Source organism: Myxine glutinosa, chromosome 9 (assembly GCF_964187855.1).
Source record: "Myxine glutinosa chromosome 9, kmMyxGlut1.1, whole genome shotgun sequence".
NCBI classification, from domain to species: domain Eukaryota; kingdom Metazoa; phylum Chordata; class Myxini; order Myxiniformes; family Myxinidae; genus Myxine; species Myxine glutinosa.
Window position 1 is genome coordinate 124,392,920 of NC_136269.1, and position 22,544 is coordinate 124,415,463.

At 45.5% G+C, this 22,544-nt stretch overlaps 1 protein-coding gene across 2 annotated transcripts in view; it reads left to right on the forward strand.

Annotated features, from left to right (window-relative positions):
• Positions 1-22,544, forward strand: part of LOC137434649 (cell surface glycoprotein MUC18-like) — a 128,450-nt gene that overhangs the window by 87,380 nt on the left and 18,526 nt on the right. The gene's annotated exons all lie outside the window — the stretch shown is intronic.

Genomic DNA, 22,544 nt, shown 5'->3' on the forward strand with positions numbered 1-22,544 from the left:
TGCATGTGCTTGCTCCACACTCACTGCTGCCTGCGCTTGCTCCACACTCACTACTGCTTGCGCTTGCTCCACACTCACTACTGCTGGCGCTTGCTCCACCCTCACTACTGCATGCGCTTCCTCCACACTCACTACTGCATGTGCTTGCTCCACACTCACTACTGCATGTGCTTCCTCCACACTCACTACTGCATGTGCTTGCTCCACACTCACTACTGCATGTGCTTGCTCCACACTCACCACTGCTGGCGCTTGCTCCACCCTCACTACTGCTTGCACTTGCTGCACCCTCACCCCTGGCTGCACTCAATGCACCATCAACTCTGCCTGCACCCTCTCTATCCTCACCCCCACCTTCACTCACTCCTGCGTGCACTGTTTGCACTCTCTGTCCTTCATACTACCCATATCAACCATTCATCACACCGTTTATAATATTCATCTATTTTTCTTATTCCCTAATGAACTTGCTCTGTTTTGACTTCTTTCTCAAACATCTTTTCAGTATTTTTCTTTCCCTGACCTTAGGGTGGTCCAAAAAACACGATCTCTCCGATTTTGATGCTCTACTGGATTATTGTTAGAAATGGTCTAAAACATTCACCCACCAAATATTTTCGCTCAATTCCATCTAGAAACTCATACACACTTCAATTGAAATATGGCGTTTTTCACCAAATTTGGCTAAATGAGAACAATCCAATAGCAACCTATGTGGAAAAAGTACATGCACTATTGTACGAAGCCATTTTGTGGTTCATGACTTTTTGCATGTGCTTGCGCCTGTGAGTGTGAAATCATCATGGTCGAAACATGTTTGACAATGCTTGAAACATGTTTGAAACATGTTCATACATGTCTGACTCATGTTTCGACCATGAGGACTTCACAGGGGTATGTACCATCAATGACATTATTTAGGAAAAAAATATTTCTAAAGTCTTTGTAAGTCATTAAAATTGACCAAAATGACAAATGTATATGTTGAGTGTGTATGAGTTTATAGATGACTCAGATGCAAAATATTTTTTGGGTGAATGATTTAGACCATTTCTAACAATAATCCAATAGAGCATCAAAATCCAGATAAAAAAGTGATTTTTTTGCATTTTTGGACCACCCTACCTGACCTGCCTACCGAATACTCCAATTCCATTGAAATAGTCGGTAGGCAGAACTCCTCTGCTTTCTTTTCGATAGAAAGTGCACAGGTAAAAGGTATTTATTATTCAATTACATCTCGTCAACAAATCGCATACGCATTCATAAATTGTTCCACAATGTTCATGCCCATAATTTCATGGTTGTTTCATGGTTTCATGATCTTTTCATGGTTTCATGTTATGAAAAGTTTTGAGAGTTCGAAAGGCAGACAAGTTGTACCCTCAGCACTTGGGACCGAAATAGTCGCTGTCCCATGACAGGCCTCCACGATAATAAGGTGCAAACGTTGAACTACGGATGGCGCACTCAAACCATTTCCACCATAATAATGACTACAACGGACAGAGTACCACGATTTGAAATGCGGATCGATTCGGCGCTTCCTTATTGCTGTGGATTGGGAGGACACTACTTAGATTGGTATTCCATTAATCCTCTGCCTATTTCTCTTTGAAAGTGTGCTCAAACGACAGGATAACAAGGAAGATGGAATCTTCTTTTTCACCTCGTTGCCAGGTCACTCAAACCCTGGTTTCAAGGCAGGTGTTATGTTCCAGAAAGATGAGCAGTTGTAAATTCTCAGGGATTACACCGAGCAGGAAGCACGCGTCGATGGAATCTCGGTGTAAACAGGCTCAAGGATAAAGGTTCCACGAATACATCAGCCGAGCTTACTCGTCTCCTCGACGCTTTTTACATCTCGAATCATTTTATATGTATCAAGGTCAGGGCTGTTCTTCTTCCTCTGCATCTTCCTCTGACTTCATGAAGACATATCCCGTAACGCCAACGTGCCTTTCAGCCTTTGTTTATTGCAACAAATCCATGTTCCACAAATGCCGACGAGTGCGGCTCGAAGCGTGGGAACTCTTCTTTTGGAAAAACCTAGCAGTTATGAGACAATGAGTAGGGACAATAGAACTCCGAATGCGTTTATGGCCTTTAAATGAAGCATGAATCCGTGCAACTAACTTTCATATGCACGTGAACTCAAAGCAAGCACTACAACACGACCACTCTTCCTTCAGTGTTCCTGTCAAAGCTGGCTATCTGTAACTATTATTAGGGCTACAACTCGAAATCTTACCGCATATTTCCAGGAGCAACAGCAACGATGATAAATGAGCGAAAGGTTTTTGACACAGGGTGGATAAGATCAAATCCTTGCAACTACAGACCAATCAGTCTGCTCCCAATCATCAGCAAGGTCATGGAATCCATCATCGCTTCCGACATTACATCCTTCCTCTTCTCCAATGGCTTGATCTTGGATCATCAGTTTGGATTCAGACCAGGTCACTCTACTCTGGACATGTTGCTTCTGCTCTTCATGGAATTCCCTCATCTCCTCTTCCTGTCCACGCTGGAGTTCCCCAAGGCAGTGTTCTGGGCCCTGCGCTTTTTAAAATCTTCACCAATGATTAATCTCTCCGACTCTCTGGAAAATCCTCTCTATTTTTTTTTGCTGACGACTCCACTCTCTGTCGCTCCATATCCCATCCCTCAGATCGGCAGGCAGCAGCCACTTCAATATCTGCAGACCTGGATAAAATCACAGACTGGTCAAACAAGTGGAACATGTCTTTCAATCCTGACAAATCTCACACTCTTACTATGTCTCTCCGAAAAGACCGACTGGACAACCCTCCCATCCACTTTCTGAATAATCCTCTCCAAAAAGTTCTGTCACTCAACCTTTTGGGTCTCACTATCTGCCATGATCTTTCCTGGGAAAACCACATTTCAAATCTGGCCTCCAAAGCCAGTCGCCGACTGGGCATCCTCCGTCGTGCGAAGTCCTTCCTTGACACACCTGAGCTCCTCACCTCATACAAGGCTTTCATCCGCAGCTCAATGGAATACTGCTCTCCCCTCTGGGCCGGTGCTCCTGCCTCACACCTAGCTCGTCTTCACGCTGTTGAATCCAAAGCGTTCAGAATCATTGGAATCTCCCGCGATGAAGTTAACTCCAAGGGCCTTTCACTCACTCACCGCAGGCAGGTTGGTGGTCTTTCCGTCTTCCACTGACTCCTCTCCAGCCGAACCCCCCAGCCCTGTCTGTGCTCTGTCCCCCTAATATTCCTACAGGTCGCACAAGATCTGCCTGCAACCCTCTTATGGTTAAACTGCCAAAATCAAGATTCTCTGCTCACCTTCACTCCTTCATTCCTCTTTTCTCCCGCCTCTGGAACAAACTCCCCCACTCTCTTCAATCCCACTCATCCCTCCAGGTCTTCAAAACAGCTGTTCACCACCATCTCTTATCTTCCCCCAACCAGAACCATGATCTTTTCTACCCCCGTTAATGAACCACAAACCCACCTCTTTCAAATTCCGTTTTCTTTCCTGAAAGTCCTAGTAATATCCATTTTGTTTATACCGTGTACCCCACCCCAGCACTCTCCCTTCCACAGATCTCCTGATGTCCCTGTTCTCTACTGTTGTTGTGCTTCCCTCTCTCTCCCCCTCTTGTCTCCCGCTCCCTTTATTATATGTTATATTTGTTAGCTCTTACATGAGCCTCGACTTAGTGCACAAAAAAGACATCCGTTTTTTTTGCCGATCAGACGTAACCGGGCTTTGTTCCCATTAGCCACTCAGTGAAGAGTAAGGGGTGGGCTTCAGATCTTGGTTTTTCATTGCTCGGGCTTGAAGGATGGTGTTTTGGTGGTTGCCTTTGCCTTGTTTGCCTGAAGTGGAAATGAAAGCATTCATTATATGCTCGAACTACAAGGTGTAATTCAGTCTTTAACTCTCAGCGGCATGTGCTCAACCCACCACGTAATTGTTTTTCAAATTCATTCAAAAGGTTTTTGTGACTTCTGTATGCTCGAAAATTAACACAAACAAAATAGACATCGGTGCTCCAGGTAAAACGATCACAGACACATCTGATTGACAGATCCCAAATGTGTTGTTTATTTTTTTTGCGACGCACCTTTAACTGGCGATCCATCCATCCATCGATCCTTCATTCGCTCCTGCTTGATGAATGACGGCATCATCCAACTTCTCTATCTCCATTCTCAAATTTCTTTGTTTTATAACACTGATCTACGGTTCACAGTCATAGGAGCTTGATAAATACATTACCAGACATCAGTGTACTTTTACATGAATTACAAAGATACAGCGTGTTTCAAAAAGACCTGGACAACTTTGGTTGTTGATATATTTAGTACCACAAATGATGCAGGTTGCATATTATACAGAAACACATAAAGTTTTCTTTATTCTCAGGTCTGGTGGTTTAATATAAAAGATAATGGCGACTCCACAGGACAAAGCTCAGTGCGTCTCATGGTTCATCGAGACGAGATACGACGCGCAGCTTTAGCCTAATTTCCGTACAAGGTATGGAAGGAATCCACCATTGTGGACTAGTATCAGAGAGTGGTACAAGAGGTGAAAGGAGATTGGAAGTTGTCAGAAATAGAAAAGTACCGGTCGACCACGCACAAGTGCAGTAGACGTTGAATGAGTGCGTGAATAATTTAAACGAAGTCCCAGAAAATCAATCTGACGCACATCCTGAGAACTGGGACTACCAACCACCACTGTACACAGGATTTTACATCCTGAGAACTGGGACTACCAACCACCACTGTACACAGGATTTTACATCCAGAGAACTGGGACTACCAACCACCACTGTACACAGGATTTTACATCCAGAGACCTGGGACTACCAACCACCACTGTACACAGGATTTTACATCCAGAGAACTGGGACTACCAACCACCACTGTACACAGGATTTTACATCCAGAGAACTGGGACTACCAACCACCACTGTACACAGGATTTTACATCCAGAGAACTGGGACTACCAACCACCACTGTACACAGGATTTTGTATAAAAGATTGAAGCTTTTTGCCGATAAGGTACAGATTCTGCAGGAACTCAAAGCAAATGACGGACCCAAACACAAGGCCTTTGCCTTGGAAATGCTCAGTCGCATGAGGATGATGAAGATTTCCCGAAAAAGGTCATGTTCACAGACAAAGCTTGCTTTCATGTATCAGGAAGGTTAACTGGAATAATGTGAGTATCTGAGGCTCTGGAAATCCCCATTTGGTCATTGAACACATATGCAACAGTCCAAAGGTCAATGTGTGGTGTGGCCTTCTCCGTGAACGCTTGGTGGGTCCGTTTTTACTTGTGGAGGATACAGTGACCTCAACAATTTACATGAACGTGTTGGAAGGATTCGCCTTCCCACAGATTGAACATCTGCAACCCGATATCATTTTTCAACAGGGTGGCACTCCCCCTCATTGGGCCTTAGTCATTCGAGCCGTCCCGAATGAAAGATTTCCACCAACCACCTGGTCCACACGATCACCAGACATAAACCCCCTTGATTTTTTTTCTGTTGGGCTTTGTCAAAGATGTTGTCTACAACACCGAGGTGGCAAACCTGCAGGATCTTCGGTCTTGGATCACAGCTGCATGCGCACTGGTGGACGCAAACATGCTGAGCCGAACATGGCAAGAACTCGTGTACCATCTTCATGTCTTGCGCATGACAGACGGAGCTCACATTTAAGTGTATTGATGGTCTGCCCAAAATTATGAGTTTCGCTATCATATAAACCAAAGGGTATCGTAGTATCATTTGTGGTTCTAAATATATTAACAAAAAAGTTGTCCAGGTCTTTTTAGGACACTGTATATTTAATAAACTAACTACCTTAAAATGTCTAGTCACGGCATCGTACTGAGCTGTTGGTTCAGATGGGAAATGCCAAATGGGCTGACAAAAAAAAGTTAAACTACAAAGCATCTGAAAATGCAACGTCCGTCTGCATCCGTTTGTATCCAGAGTTCTTCTTCGTCTTCTTCCGTATACTCAAAATAACGAAAACAGTTTAACAAGAAATACAAAATGATAGTTGAGGACTTTATGCAGCCTTGACCTTTGACCTTTTGATCCCAAAAAAACCCAATCGACTCCTGTCTTTTAATTAGTGAATCAATTCAGTGACCCAATATGCAAATAATTATAATTTCAGGTCAATCGGGTGAAAATTGGTGGTTTATGCAACTTTGACCTTTTGATCTAAAAACCCAATCAGCTTCTAGCTTTTGAATGGTGAACCAATTCAATGACCCAATATGCAACTTAAAATTTCAGGTCCATCAGATGAAAATTCATTTTATATGATGCTGACCTTTGACCTTTAGACCAAATTATTAATTTGCCTTCTCCATATCTTATTATAATAGAGCAAACGTATATGGTTGTTTGTTTGTATGTATGTTTGTTTGTTTGTATGTATGTTTAAATGCTACCAAAATGTCTTCTTCTTCTTCAAATAAAATTAACACCCTCTTAATTACGTTGAGACTGCCGAGACCCCTCAGACCTTTGACCCTTTAAGTCCCCCAAGACCTTTAAGACCACCAAGACACCTGAAGACCCAAGATACCCTTATAGACCCAAAAGACCCCAAAGACCCAAAATACCCTTGAAGGCCCTGATGCTCAAAAAGACCCTGAAGACCCAAATGGCCCCGAAGATCCAAAACAACCCAAAACACCCCAAAGACCCAAAAGACCCTGAAGACCCAAAATACCCTGGAAGGCCCTTGGGCTCAAAAAGACCCTGAAGACCACAATGGCCCTGAAGACCCAAAGACCCAAAACACCCTGAAGATCCAAAAGACCCTGAAGACCCAAAATACCCTGGAAGGCCCTTGGGCTCAAAAAGACCCTGAAGACCACAATGGCCCTGAAGACCCCGAAGACCCAAAAGACCCTGAAGACCCAAAACACCCCCAAAGACCCAAAATACTCTTAAAGACACAGAGGAACCAAAATACGCTTAAGACCCAAAAGCCCCTGAAGACCCAAAAGACCCCGAAGACCCAAAACACCCCAAAGACCCAAAATACCCTTGAAGACACAGAGGATCCGAAAGACCCTGAAGACCCAAATAGCCCTGAAGACCCAAAACACAATGAAGACTTAAAAGACATCAAAATGGTCAAAGATGCCTATCCCTCTGAAACGCCGTGTGGTGAGGTGCGCGGAGTGTGCGAGTCACACTAGTTATCATAATAAAACTTTGGTGAAAATCTGATGACAAAACTCAAATGGTAATTTTAGATTTCAGGTCAGTTGGATGAAAATTGATGATTTTAGGTGATGCTGACCTTTAACCTTTTGACCTTTTGACGAGATCATTAATTTGGCTTCTCCATATTATCATAATTAAGCTTTGTTGAAAATTTGATGAAAATAGCTCAAATGTAAAAAAAAAAAACGTTACGGCCCGGACAGACAGACCCAAAAACACACACACACACACACACACACACACACACACACACACACACACACACACACACACACACACCAGCTAATTTACATAACATCACTCATCTCCTTCCATCTGAGTTACACGTCCCTCAACTTTCAGCCAATCAGACTATTTTCGTCACACTTCACAGGAGACACCCACTACCAGCTGACAGTACATCCCATCTGTTTAACATTGCTTTTATTTTTGGTTTTAGCTGCCCAATATAGTTTTGGTGTGCTCACAGGTATGTGGTTTTATTTCTTTTTCTTTTTCTCTCACCTCCTTTGTTCTTAATTAAGTTCCCTTAACAGCCTTTCCCCACGAGGAGATAATCTTTATGAATGGAAGCAAGTGGCACAAGGATGGTGGAATATTTGGCAGAAACTGCCAAAGGATGGTGAGGGGTGTGAGGTGACGACAGTGCAACACTCGGCCCTGGGAATAGCAGCCATTTGAAAAGCACCGTGTGGTATCAAGCAAAACTGGCAATGACTGTTACTGTTGATAGATTTCAGGAAACGTAGTCGTTGTACATTTATTCGTTCCATTTTAATGTTTGCAAAAATACTCAAACAATTCTAATGGAACTACAACGGAATTCGGTAGAGCGCATACTTCCGCAAGGCTGAATAATTTACATCTTGTATCCACTGATCTGCATCCGAACCTGAACCAAAATCGAATCGGCTTGTTCTTGGCACCTACCTAACTCATCCACCAAGTTTTGTCATAATCCGTCCACAACGTACCTTCTGCAGGTCTGCAGCCTCCTCACTCTCTGAAGACCTGGACAAAATCACAGACTGGTCAAACATGTGGAACATGTCTTTCAATCCTGACAAATCTCACACTCTTACTATGTCTCTCCGAAAAGATCGACTGGACAACCCTCCCATCTACTTTCTCAACAATCCTCTCCAAGAAGTTCTGTCGCTCAAGCTTTTGGGTCTCACCATCTGCCATGATCTTTCTTGGGAAAACCACATTTCCAAGCTGGCCTCCAAAGCCAGTCGCCGACTGGGCATCCTCCGTCGTGCGAAGTCCTTCCTAGGCACACCTGAGCTCCTCACCACATACAAGGCTTTCATCCGCAGCTCAATGGAATACTGTTCTCCCCTATGGGCTGGTGCTCCTGCCTCACACCTGGCTCGGCTTCACGCTGTTGAATCCAAAGCTTTCAGAATCATTGGAATCTCCCGCGATGAAGCTATCTCTGAGGGCCTTTCACTCACTCACCGCAGGCAGGTAGGTGGTCTTTCTGTCTTCTACCGACTCCTCTCCGGCCTTGCTCCCCCAGCTGTCTCTGTGCTCTGTCCCCCAAATATTCCTACAGGTCGCACAAGATCTGCCAGCCACCCTCTGATGGTTAAACTGCCGAAATCTCGGCTCTCTGCTCACCTTCACTCTTTCATTCCTCTTTTCTCCCGCCTCTGGAACAAACTCCCACACTCACTTCAATCACACTCCTCCCTCCAGGTCTTCAAAACAGCTGTTCACCACCATCTCTTATCTTCCCCCATCCAAAACCTTGATCTTTTCTACCCCCACTAATTCACCCCAGATCCACCTTGTTTGAAATTCCAACTTCTTTCCTGGAAGTCTTGGCAGTGTCCATATGTTTTAGACCTCTCCCACCCCCCCCCCCCTTCCCATGCCTCCCCCCCAAAGCCCTCTCCCTCCCACAGTTCTCTCGATGTCTCCATGTCTCTCGGTCCCTGCTCTCAAATGTTGTGTTTGTGTCCTTCCCCCTCTCTCCCCATCTTGTCTACCGCTCCCGATGTTATTTGTTTTGTGTGTCTGTTTGTCTTTCTGTGTGATTAATGTTCGCTCTTTCACGAGCCTCGATCTTGTATACAAAAAAAAAAAAAAAAAAAAAAAAACGTTTTGAGATACCACGCTACATATCACTTTTGGCCCAATCTCTCAATGGTGAAGAATCTTTTTTTTTTGAACTTAAAATAACTCCGGATAACGGATCCAGATCTTCACCAAAGTCGAATCAATTCATCCTTGTAATACATCCAACCTGTCCACAAAGTTTGGTCAAAATGCATCCCTAACTGTTTGAGATATCCCGCTCACAGATAGAAAAACAGACAGAGGTGAAAAATAACTTCCCTCCAACTTCGTCAACCTTCCACCTTCGTTGGCGGAGGTAATAATCCCTGTTATAACAATGACGGTACAACGGTACAATCTTGACTCTGTTCACACGTTTTACGTAACATGCAAAATAATTTTAGGAAACAGGTTCGACATGCAGACTTGTTAACATCACTGAAGGCAACACCGTTTTCCCAGTATTTAGGTTGAAGATCCTCTGGTTTGTTGGGAAACCCGCTCTTCCAATGATTCCGCAATCACAAGACACCACGTATTCATTTCCATGTGAAGAGGTTCGCCAGTTCTCTTGAACTTCCAGGTCGCACTTACCTCTTCTGGGATAACCATATAGTAAAGCTGGCCTCCAAAGCCAGCCACAGAGTGGGCATCTTCTTCCGTCATTCCAAATAATTCCTTGGAAAATCAAAACTACTCCAAACCTACAAGGCGTTTTGTGAAACCACAATGGAGTATTACTGTCTCCTATGGGCTGGTGCCCCAGCATCACATTTGTCTCTCTTATATTCTTTGGAATCTAATCTTCTCCCATGGTAAGGCCAAAGCACAAAGCACAAGATTAAATTTACCACTTCTCCGGTTAGCTCCCTATGCTCTTTCAACCCTTCAACAGCTCTTCCAGGACACTTTCCTTCCCCAGCATCTTCCTCCTTGGTTAAAGTCCCAAACTCCAGACTTAACCACCAACCTCAACTCTTTTCCTCCTCTTTTCTTCCATTTGTAGAACTGCCTTCCAGAGGCGGTTCAATCCCAGGCTTCTCTTCAGCGCTCAAGTTTACGGAACACCACCACCTCATATCATCTCTACCTGCGATATCTTCTACCTCCATTAACCCTACCTTACTCACTTCTTTCCTCCTCGCTTTCCTCTTTTCCTTGTCAGTTATTCCCTTGCTTGCTCTGTTGAAGGTTTTGTTGTATATTCGAGTAAAACACCAAAACCTTAGCAATATGGAGTCCATAATCCCGACAGCAAAAGAAGGTCATAACGAAAGCTAGATAACTAATGTTCCAAGTCACTTTTTCAGGAAAGTTGATCCCACTGTGCACTTAGGAACCATCTGACCCATTCCTCATATAACTGGATTTGTCCCTATTCAGTACCTTTGTCACTGGTTTAGGAGACGTGTGAGAGAATCTGGAGGGTGCTTCAAGCATCAGACCCGTCGTCGTTGAATCACACTTTACCAGTCTCTGCAGGGCCTCATATTATCATTCATGAAGTTACTATGTATTTCCATTTTCCCAGGACATAGACCACAGTGCATGTGGAGAGTTTCCTGAATTCTGTGTCTTACTTTCCTTCATATTCTGAATTTCCTGACACAAATCCCGGAAGTGAAGAAAATTTATTCCCAATAAAAGAAAAAAATGTGCTACTTACGGAGGAACAAAACAGAAATCTTCCATTATTGGCGCTGCTTACCATCACCCATCATTAGGTACATGGCACCCTAAACCTTAATCTCGTTCGGAAAATACCATGGGATATTGAAGGTATTAAATAAAATGTACCAGCTCAACAAAACTTCCAATTTATCACAGAATTTATGTTCCAAAATTCTGTACGTAAAGTTATTGAATGAAAACCTCCATTTTGGTCTCCTCCTTCCCAGAATCAAACACCATATGTAGATTTGAGTTTGGTCTCAGTTTGAAGATGGTAGGGATTGGGGGGGGGTCAGTTCATATCGCATTTCAGGGGATCTGGGCCTCTCCCAAACCCCAACATCTTTTAAAAATGAAGGTTATGGACAGATTCGACAATTTGATGGACAGGTTGGGTGTGTGACAAGGACAAATTGGTTAGATTTTGGTTCAGGTACGGATGCAGATACATACGGCCCATCAGTGAATACAAAATGCAAGATGTTCAGCCTGCCGGAGGTATGCGCTCTACCGAGTGACGCTCTAGTTACATACATGGTTTACAGTTGGCCTCCAAACATACATGGTTTACAGTTGGCCTCCAAACATACGTGGTTTACAGACCAAAAACCAAAACCTCACAGGGAAGTTTCCTAGTCAGTTAAAGGTTTTTGGGATGGATGGTGCTAATGCGTAAGGCCGAGAAATAAACTTCTCTTGTCCAAAGGCACAGTTCAGTGCACCAATGTCTTTGTGACTTTCGTATCACTTGTGATTCTTCTCGAGTACTCGAACAATATCATAAGAGAATGAACCCAAATTAATATAGAATACTAGAAGGGCACTCGGTAGAGCGGATACCTCCGCCAGGCTGCACAGTTTCTGTTTTGTATCCCACTGAGGCCGGATCTGGATTCCGACCTGAACCAGAATCTAATCGACTTGTTCTTGTCACCTAACTAACTCATCCACCTAGTTTAGTCATAACTCGTCCATAACTTTTTAAAACTATGTTATGTATCGCTTTTCGCCCGATCTCTCAATGGTTAATATTAAATAATTAAAATTAAATAATTATCGTATCCGAATCCATATTCAGATCTTCACCAAAATCGAATCTATTTCTCCTTGTCACACACCCAACTGCTCCACCAAGTTTCGTCCAAATCCGTCCCCAACTTTTTGACATATCCTGCTATGTATCGTTTTTGGCCCCATCTCCCAATGGTGAAGAATCATTTAAAAATTTCTACTAGCCGGATCCGAATCCGGATCTTCACCAAAATCTAATCATTTCGTCCTTGTCACATACGCTACATCTCTGCCAAATTTCGTCCAAATCCGTCCCCAACTTTTTGACATATCCTGCGATGTATCGTTTTTGGCCCCATCTCCCAATGGTGAAGAATCATTTAAAAATTTCTACTAGCCGGATCCGAATCCGGCTCTTCACCAAAATCTAATCATTTCGTCCTTGTCACATACGCTACATCTCTGCCAAATTTCTTCCGAATCGGTCCATAACTTTTTGAGATATCTTGTTCACAAACAAACAGATAAACAGACAGACAGGGGTGAAAACATAACCACCATCCACCTTCGGTGGCGAAGGTAACAAACAAAGAATCAACTTCGGCAGCAGAGGTAGCAGAGGCTTCGGCAGCAGAATCAACTTCGGCCTCTCCAAAAAGACCGACTGGACAACCCTCCCATCCACTTTCTGAATAATCCTCTCCAAGAAGTTCTGTCACTCAAGCTTTTGGGTCTCACTATCTGCCATGATCTTTCCTGGGAAAACCACATTTCCAAGCTGGCCTCCAAAGCCAGTCGCCGACTGGGCATCCTCCGTCGTGCGAAGTCCTTCCTTGGCACACCTGAGCTCCTCACCACATACAAGGCTTTCATCCGCAGCTCTATGGAATACTGCTCTCCCCTCTGGGCTGGTGCTCCTGCCTCACACCTCGCTCGTCTTCACGCTGTTGAAACCAAAGCTTTCAGAATCATTGGAATCTCCCGCGATGAAGCTAACTCCAAGGGCCTCTCACTCACTCACCGCAGGCAGGTTGGTGGTGTTTCCGTCTTCTACCGACTCCTCTCCGGCCTTGCTGCTCCAGCTCTCTCTGTGCTCTGTCCCCCAAATATTCCGACAGGTCGCACAAGATCTGCCTGCAACCCTCTTATGCTTAAACTGCCAAAATCAAGACTTTCTGCTCACCTTCACTCCTTCATTCCTCTTTTCTCCCGCCTCTGGAACAAACTCCCTCACTCTCTTCAATCCCACTCCACCCTCCAGGTCTTTAAAACAGCTGTTCACCACCATCTCTTATCCTCCCCCATCCAAAACCTTGATATTTTCTACCCCCACTAATTTCGGTCCCCTTGTGTTTTATACCTCTCCCCCCCCCACCCCCCCTTCCCACGCCTCCTGCCCCCAAGCCCTCTCCCTCCCACACTTCTCCCTGCTCTCAAATGTTGTGGTTGTGTGCTTCCCCTTCTCTCCCCATCTTGTCTTCCGCTCCCTCTTTTTGTATATTTTGTTTGTCTGGTTGATTTGTTTGTGAAATAAATGTTAGCTCTTTCACGAGCCTCGATTCAGTATACAAAAAAAGAAAGAAAAAAAAAGAGACCACTGAATGATCTGACATGTTTGAAACAGATTAGGTTTTTCTGCCACATCACAATTACAAAATGGTGAGCAAATCTCGTCGGCGAACAGACCATTTGCAACAAGCATCCAAAATAACATAAAAACCTATCTGGGATTACAGCAAGTGACACACTCGTGGTATTCCACCTCCACATGTGCTATGATGACATGAAAATCGAGATATTACCTTCAAACCTTTGGCTTTCATATACTGACTCACTTCCTGTGCACTGGATTTAACAACTTACTTTGATAGTTGCAGGTGTTTCCCAAGACCAAGTTCAACATCTATACATGTATCACTATTTTGAAGAAGAAAACCTTATATTCGTTCGCTATCATTTGTATTACACCACGCACGCAAAGTGAAAAGTGAGGTTAAACAATCGGTCACTTCCGTCTGTCTACAAACATGAGTTTATGATCGAGGAACAACATAATTTAAATTGAATGTCATATTATGAACAGGTATTTGTAAAGATAGGTGGGTTCGTTTGAAGATGTTTTTTATTTTTTGTATACAAGATCGAGGCTCGTGTAAAAGCTAACATTAATGACAAAAAAACAAACGGACACGTGAGACGAAATAAAGGGAGCGGGAGACAAGATGGGGAGAGAGAGGGACGCACACAAGTACAACATTTGAGAGCAGGGACATCGGGAGATCTGTGGGAGGGAGAGGGCTTGGGGGGAGGAGGTGTGGGAAGTGGGGGGGGGGGGGGGGGGAGGTATAAAATACATGGACACAGCTGGGACTTCCAGGAAAGAAGTTGGAATTTCAAAAAAAGTGTATCTGGGGTGAATTAACGGGGGTAGAAAAGATCAAGGTTTTGGATGGGGGAAGATAAGAGATGGTGGTGAACAGCTGTTTTAAAGACCTGGAGGGAGGAGTGGGATTGAAGAGAGTGAAGGTGAAAAGAGAGTCTTGATTTTGGCAGTTTACCCAGAAATTTCGGAGAGATTCTTCCGGAGAGACAGGATTAAAATGTGACGTTTGCTTAGATTGAACGACCTGTTCCAAATGTGAAACCAGCATCTGATCCTTTCCAGGTCAGTCGGAGGTCAACTTTCCAGGAGGTCAACCGCATCTCCCTTCCAGACTGAGCATGCCGGGGATTTACTCCACGATTGACCTTCCTTAAGTCAATTTGGTCGCAAAACACCCCTGAGCGCAAAATGTGTTTAGCATCCCATACGAGCTCAAAAGCAAGTCAGTAGTTTATTGAGGTTGCTTCCCAAATTTAATTCTCCTCCAGGAATACTTAATTGAGCCGGAACGGTTTGCACGGGAAGGATGACAGGCAGACATGCAGGCCTTATGGAAATTAGTAAACAATTTATTAAATCTTCAGAGCAGGCAGTGTACTACCACCACATGTCATCCTCCATCTTGACTCATGATATTTATTATCCCCATCAATCCTAACCCAACCCTAATCTTACTTGCTGGTTTTAGTGTTTCTTTGCTTTCTTCTTCTCCTTCTTCAAATAAAGTGCCGAGACCTCCAAGGATTATTATCACATTGAGATTCTTCCCCTTCTCCACCTCTCTTCCTACCCACTTGTTTATTCCCTTGCAGCTTGTGCTAAATTTTATGCCCCCAACATCTCCGAGGGCACCACATACACGATGAGCCTTCACACAGACCGGATGTGATTCCAAATTAGCACAGGAAGGAGGTCCAATATCTCTACAGTAGCAGCAGCCCGCACAGTAACATGCTATGGACTTCACCAGCCGTGGAGCCGATTGAAGAGCGTCCCTCTCAGAGACGCTCACTCTCCTCTGTCCTCTGACGCAGCAGTGAGAGCGCTCCCCTTATCCACTCTCCCGGTCTCCATGGCATCCATGTCTGGCCTGCCTCCAAGGCATCCATGTCTGCCCTGCCTCCAAGGCATCCATGTCTGGCCTGCCTCCAAGGCATCCATGTCTGCCCTGCCTCCAAGGCATCCATGTCTGCCCTGCCTCCAAGGCATCCATGTCTGCCCTGCCTCCAAGGCATCCATGTCTGCCCTGCCTCCAAGGCATCCATGTCTGCCCTGTCTCCAAGGCATCCATGTCTGCCCTGCCTCCAAGGCATCCATGTCTGCCCTGCCTCCAATACATCCATGTCTGCCCTGCCTCCAATGCATCCATGTCTGCCCTGCCTCCAAGGCATCCATGTCTGCCCTGCCTCCAAGGCATCCATGTCTGCCCTGCCTCCAAGGCATCCATGTCTGCCCTGCCTCCAAGGCATCCATGTCTGGCCTGCCTCCAATGCATCCATGTCTGCCCTGCCTCCAATGCATCCATGTCTGCTCTGCCTCCAATGCATCCATGTCTGCTCTGCCTCCAAGGCATCCATGTCTGCCCTGCCTCCAAGGCACAAATCAGGGGCCACCCCACGCCTAGCTTCAGTGTCGCGACCCAATCAATCAAGAGCCGACCCTGACCTAGTCACCACCCTGGACATCAAGCAGTGTGGTTCATTTCCCGCCATCTTGCCCAGTCGCAATGCTGGAGGGCAGAGCTTCTTTCTCTTACCCAGGGTGCAGAGGGAGAGGATTGGAAAGGTGTGTTGCGGCATTGACGGTGAAATGCTTCTCTCTCGCTTGGTTCCTGCCCAATTCGACGGAGGAGAATGAAGAGACAAGACACCCTGACTTGTGTAGACAACACAGGGTACAATCCCATCTCACAACAGCGCACACACAAACAGGAACCAGATGGTACATGCCCGGCCCCATCAGCCACGGGATGGTTGCATCACTTACTGGCGAGTCATCAGAGATAGCAAAGACCGAAACGTGCACCATTGAGTCTACCTTTCTTTGGCTGCAAGGGCAGGTGTGTAATTAAATAAATAGTCCTAGCTGCAGCTGGGGATAATTGATTCGGTGAAAACGGATTGGTTGTTGCATCCAATGACTGGTGACAAATATTTATATATGTTAATGTATGTATATGTGTGTGTATGTATGTATGTACTGTATTTATGTGTGTGTATGTATGTATGTATGTATGTTTGTGTGTATGTATGTATGTATGTATATATGTATGTATGTATGTATGTATATATGTATGTATGTCTGCACAGTCTACTGTGAACACTCTGTGAAGTATTGTATGTATGTACTGTATGTATATATGTACTGTATTTATGTATGTGTGTATGTATGTACTGTATGTATGTATATATGTATGTTTTTGTGTATGTCTGTATGTACTGTATGTATAAAGTGCATTCAGAAAGTATTCAGACCCCTTCACCTTTTTCACATTTTGTTATGTTGCAGCCTTATGCTGAAATCGTTTAAATTCATTTTTTCCCTCATCAATCTACACTCAATACCCCATAATGACAAAGAGAAAACAGGATTTTAGAAAGTTTTGCAAATTTATTAAAAAGAAAAAACTGAAATATCACATTTACATAAGTATTCATACCCTTTGCTATGACACTTGAAATTTAGCTCAGGTGCCTCCCATTTCTCTTGATCATCTTTGAGATGTTTCTACACCTTTATTGGAGTCCACCTGTGGTAAATTCCATTGATTGGACATGATTTGGAAAGGCGCACACCTGTCTATATAAGGTCTCACAGGTGACAATGCATATCAGAGCAAAACCAAGCCATGAGGTCGAAGGAACTGCCTGCAGAGCTCAGAGACAGGATTGTGTCAAGGCACAGATCTGGGGAAGCCTACAAAAAAATCTCTGCTGCATTGAAGGTTCCCAAGAGCACAGTGGCCTCCATTATTCCTAAATGGGAGAAGTTTGGAACAACCAGGACTCTTCCTAGAGCTGGGCCCCCGGCCAAACTGAGCAATCGGGGGAGAAGGGCCTTGGTAAGAGAGGTGACCAAGAACCCGATGGTCACTCTGGCTGAGCTCCAGAGATCCTGTGTGGAGATGGGAGAAACTTCCAGAAGGACAACCATCACTGCAACACTCCACCGATCTGGGCTTTATGGCAGAGTGTCCAGACGGAAGCCTGTCCTCAGTGAAAGACACATGAAAGCCCACTTGGAGTTTGCAAAAAAGCACCTAAAGGACTCTCAGACTGTGAGAAACAAGATTCTGTGGTCTGATGAAACCAAGATTTAACTGTTTGGCCTCAATTCTAAGCGTCATGTCTGGAGGAAACCAGGCACCGCTCATCACCTGCCCAATACCATCCCAACGGTGAAGCATGGTGGTGGCAGCATCATGCTGTGGGGGTGTTTTTCAGCAGCAGGGATTGGGGGACTGGTCAGGGTTGAGGGAACAATGAACGGAGCAAAGTACAGAGATATCCTTAATGAAAACCTGAAACAGAGCGCTCAGGACCTCAGACTGGGCCGAAGGTTCACCTTCCAACAGGACAATGACCCAAAGCACACAGCCAAGACAACGCAGGAGTGGCTTAGGGACAACTCTGTGAAGGTCCTTGAGTGGCCCAGCCAGAGCCCTGACTTGAACCCAATCGAACATCTCTGGAGAGACCTGAAAATGGCTGTCCACTGACGGTCCCCATCCAACCTGACAGAGCTTGAGAGGATCTGCAGAGAAGAATGGCAGAAAATCCCCAAATCCAGGTGTGCAAAGTTTGTCGCGTCATACCCAAGAAGACTCGAGGCTGTAATCGCTGCCAAAGGTGCTTCAACTAAGTACTGAGTTAAGGGTCTGAATACTTATGTCAATGTGATATTTCAGTTTTTTCTTTTTAATAAATTTGCAAAACTTTCTAAATTCCTGTTTTCTCGTTGTCATTATGGGGTATTGAGTGTAGATTGATGAGGGAAAAAATGAATTTAAACGATTTCAGCATAAGGCTGCAACATAACAAAATGTGAAAAAAGGGAAGGGGTCTGAATACTTTCTGAATGCACTGTATATGTGCTGTATTTATGTGTGTTTGTATGTATGTGTGTATGTCTGCACCATGTTCCATACAGATGTCTGTTCTGCCAAAGCATTTTCCTGGCTCGTAGTTATACGGTCGGTGTTTTGTTAACTTAATCGTGTTTTGCTTGGCTCTTGGTTTTTTCCCTTCTACCCCGAACATAATACTGTCTAACGTTCTAAATCCCCCCCCCCCCCCCAAAAAAAAACAAAAAAAACAAAAACATTTATTTTCTTTTCTCCACGTGTACTGTTGTCTCATCCTGTATTTTCTGTCCAGGTGTGCTGTTCGCCCCACCCCCATTATCTCCTTGCCATCCACCGTTTGCCCTGTTCACGTGACTCGTGGTGGTCCCTCTCGGCTCTCCCCCCGTTGGTATTTTTGTGCATATAAGATTGTTCATAGTTCTGTTTAAATATTATTTAAATATGTTTAACCTTTCCCCTTCTGTGTTTTATTCAGTGGTATATTACAACACGCTGTTTTTCTTCCTATTTAAAAGGCTTTTCTCAATTTCCTCTCCAACTCATTCCACTTCAAAAAAAAGAAATTCAATATCTTATACGTCTCCCTCACTACATGGTCTAAATTCACATTCATTCCATCCCTCCTCCATCATTCTGAATCGGATTGCTAACTTGAAAATCACAACAAACCCAATTTGTTATCAATGTTCGTCTTTCATTTAATCATCCACTTTCTAAACTCCCCTCTTGCCCCTCCCATCCAAATCCCCCCCCTTGCACCTACACTCCGAAACTTCCCCCTTGCCCCTCCACTCTTAAACTCCCCCCTTGCCCCTCCACTCCTGAACTCCCCCCTTGCCCTTCCCCTCCTAAACTCCCCCTTTGCCCCTCCCCTCCTAATCCACCCCCTTGCCCCTCCACTCCTGATCTCCCCCCTTGCCCCTTCCCTCCAAAACTCCCCCCTTGCCCCTCCCCTCCTAAACTCCCCCCTCACTCCTCCCCTTCAAAACTCCCCCCCAATCCCTCCCATTCAATTCTCCCCCCATACCATTCCTCTCCAATTCTCTCTCCTCCCCCCTCCTCCTCCAAGCTGCCTCCTCCCCACTTCGTCTCCCTTCTATCTCATACCTCCACCCCCCCAAACCTTCTACTTTCCTCTGCCCCCCCTCAAACAACCCCTCACTGTGCCGCATCCCTTCACCATCAAACCTTTCATCCTCCTCATCCTTCCCTTTCTTGGAACTCTTCTGCAACATCTGAAACACTATCAACTGCTCTCCCAACCTCCCCCTCTCATCCTTCATCTTACCGTACTCCTCCCCTCCCCTGTCCTGTACCCGATGCTCCCCCTCTCTCTTCATTAACGGTATGGACCTCAAACATCCGGGGCCTTCGCTCAAACCTGACTGATCTCTCCATACAGGTTGCTTCTGACAATCCAGACTTGATCTGCTTAACAGAGACTTTCCTCCTTCAAGATGTCTCTGATTCCTTAATATCTCTTCCTGGTTACTCCCTCCTCCGGTATGATAGACCTGAGCCTCGGCCTGGTGGTGGGGTGGCTATCTTTGTCAAAAACTCTCTTCCTCACTCTCCTTGCACTGCTCTCTTTCCTCCTCACCCGCAGGAGTACCTCTGGTTACGGCTTCCTCTCCGCTCCCACCTTTTGTTCATATGTGTTCTGTACCGTCCCCCAAACAGTGATGACTCCATCTACATTTCAATGTCTGACAACATGGACCAACTTCTATCCACTCATCCCAACTCTCTCTTCCTCATATGTGGTGACTTCAACTGTCATCATGCCACCTGGTTGGGTGTGGGTTCCTCTCTCACCAGTCATGGCACCTCAGCAAAGGACTTCTGTGACTCACTGGGATTGACACAATCTGTCAATTTCCCGACCCGGATCTCAGCCAATGGAGTATCTTCTCTTCTAGACTTGGTTATGACAAACTTCCCTGCTAATGTCTGCTGCTCTTCTTCTGCTCCAATCGGTTCTTCTGATCATGTGCTTGTCAAAGTGGACATCTCTCTGGCCATTCTCAGAGAGCCTCCTCAGCGTCGACGAGTCTGGCATTTCACTCAGGCCGACTGGGACGGTCTTCAAGCAGCCATCAATCGTCTGGATTGGGCTCCCATCTCCACTGCCTCTGACATCAATTCTTCCTGGGAATTCTTCCAAAGCAAACTGATCTCTCTCATGCACAGATTTATCCCATCTCGCCTTCAATTGTCTTACCCTTCCTCCCGTCCATGGTACACTGAATCTTGTGGTGAGGCAGTTGCCCTGAAACAACTTGCCTTTGCCTCTTGGAAGGCTAATCCAACTGAAGGAAATCTCAGTTCCTTCCACCAAGCTCGGAACAAGTGTGTGTCTACCCTCAGGAGTGCCAGGAAGCACTATCTCTCCTCACTCAAGAATGAACTCTCAAACCTGTCTCCTTCCTCCAAATCCTGGTGGCGTCTGGTCAAATCCGTTTCTGGTGTTTGTTCCCCCTCCATCCCCTCCCTTACCTCAAATGGCCACACAGTTGACATCGCACGTGACAAAGCCGAATGCCTCAACTCTGTTTTCGCCTCGAAATCCTTAGTCCCAAACCCATCTCTCTCTGTTCCCACCTTTCCCAGTCGAACCCAACTGCTCCTGGACTCTGTGTCCTTCTCTCCTGACAAGGTGGAGGAGTTTTTGTCAAACCTCGACTCTGATTCTGCAACTGGACCAGACGGCATCAGCCCACGGGTCCTAAAATCCTGCTCTGCCACTCTATCTCACCCTCTCTCTGTTCTTTTCACCCTATCTTTTGCTCAAGGTCATCTGCCAGCATCCTGGAAATCAGCTAACATTACCGCTTTACACAAAAAAGGTGCAAAAACAGATCCTTGCAACTACAGACCAATCAGCCTGCTCCCAATTATCAGCAAAGTCATGGAATCCATCATTGCTTCGGATATGAAATTTTTCCTCTTCTCCAATGGCTTGATCTCTGATCATCAATTTGGTTTCAGACCAGGTCACTCTACTCTGGACATGCTGCTTCTGCTGTCTCAACAATGGATGGAGGTCCTCAATGCCAAACAGGAAATCAGAGCTGTCTCCCTTGACATATCACGGGCCTTTGATACGGTCTGGCACCCAGCTCTGCTCACCAAACTCTCCTCCTATGGTATCCATGGAAATCTCCATGCATGGCTTGCGGACTTCCTCTCTGGTCGTAGTCAACGTGTGGCCCTGAATGGATTTCTCTCATCTCCCCTTCCTGTTCAGGCTGGAGTTCCCCAAGGAAGTGTGCTGGGCCCTGTGCTTTTTCTGGTCTTTATCAATGATCTCTCCGACTCTCTGGAAAATCCTCTCTATCTCTTTGCTGATGACTCCACTCTCTGCCGCTCCATTCCTCTTCCCTCAGATCGGCAGTCTGCAGCCTCCTCACTCTCTGAAGACCTGGACAAAATCACAGACTGGTCAAACAAGTGGAACATGTCTTTCAATCCTGACAAATCTCACTCTCTTAGTATGTCTCTCCGAAAAGATCGACTGGACAACCCTCCCATCTACTTTCTCAACAATCCTCTCCAAGAAGTTCTGTCACTCAAGCTTTTGGGTCTCACTATCTGCCATGATCTTTCTTGGGAAAACCACATTTCCAAGCTGGCCTCCAAAGCCAGTCGCCGACTGGGCATCCTCCGTCGTGCGAAGTCGTTCCTCGGCACACCTGAGCTCCTCACCACATACAAGGCTTTCATCCGCAGCTCAATGGAATACTGTTCTCCCCTATGGGCTGGTGCTCCTGCCTCACACCTGGCTCGGCTTCACGCTGTTGAAACCAAAGCTTTCAGAATTATTGGAATCTCCCGCGATGAAGCTATCTCTGAGGGCCTTTCACTCACTCACCGCAGGCAGGTAGGTGGCTTTTCTGTCTTCTACCGACTCCTCTCCGGCCTTGCTCCCCCAGCTCTCCCTGTGCTCTGTCCCCCAAATATTCCTACAGGTCGCACAAGATCTGCCAGCAACCCTCTGATGGTTAAACTGCCGAAATCTCGGCTCTCTGCTCACCTTCACTCTTTCATTCCTCTTTTCTCCCGCCTGTGGAACAAACTCCCACA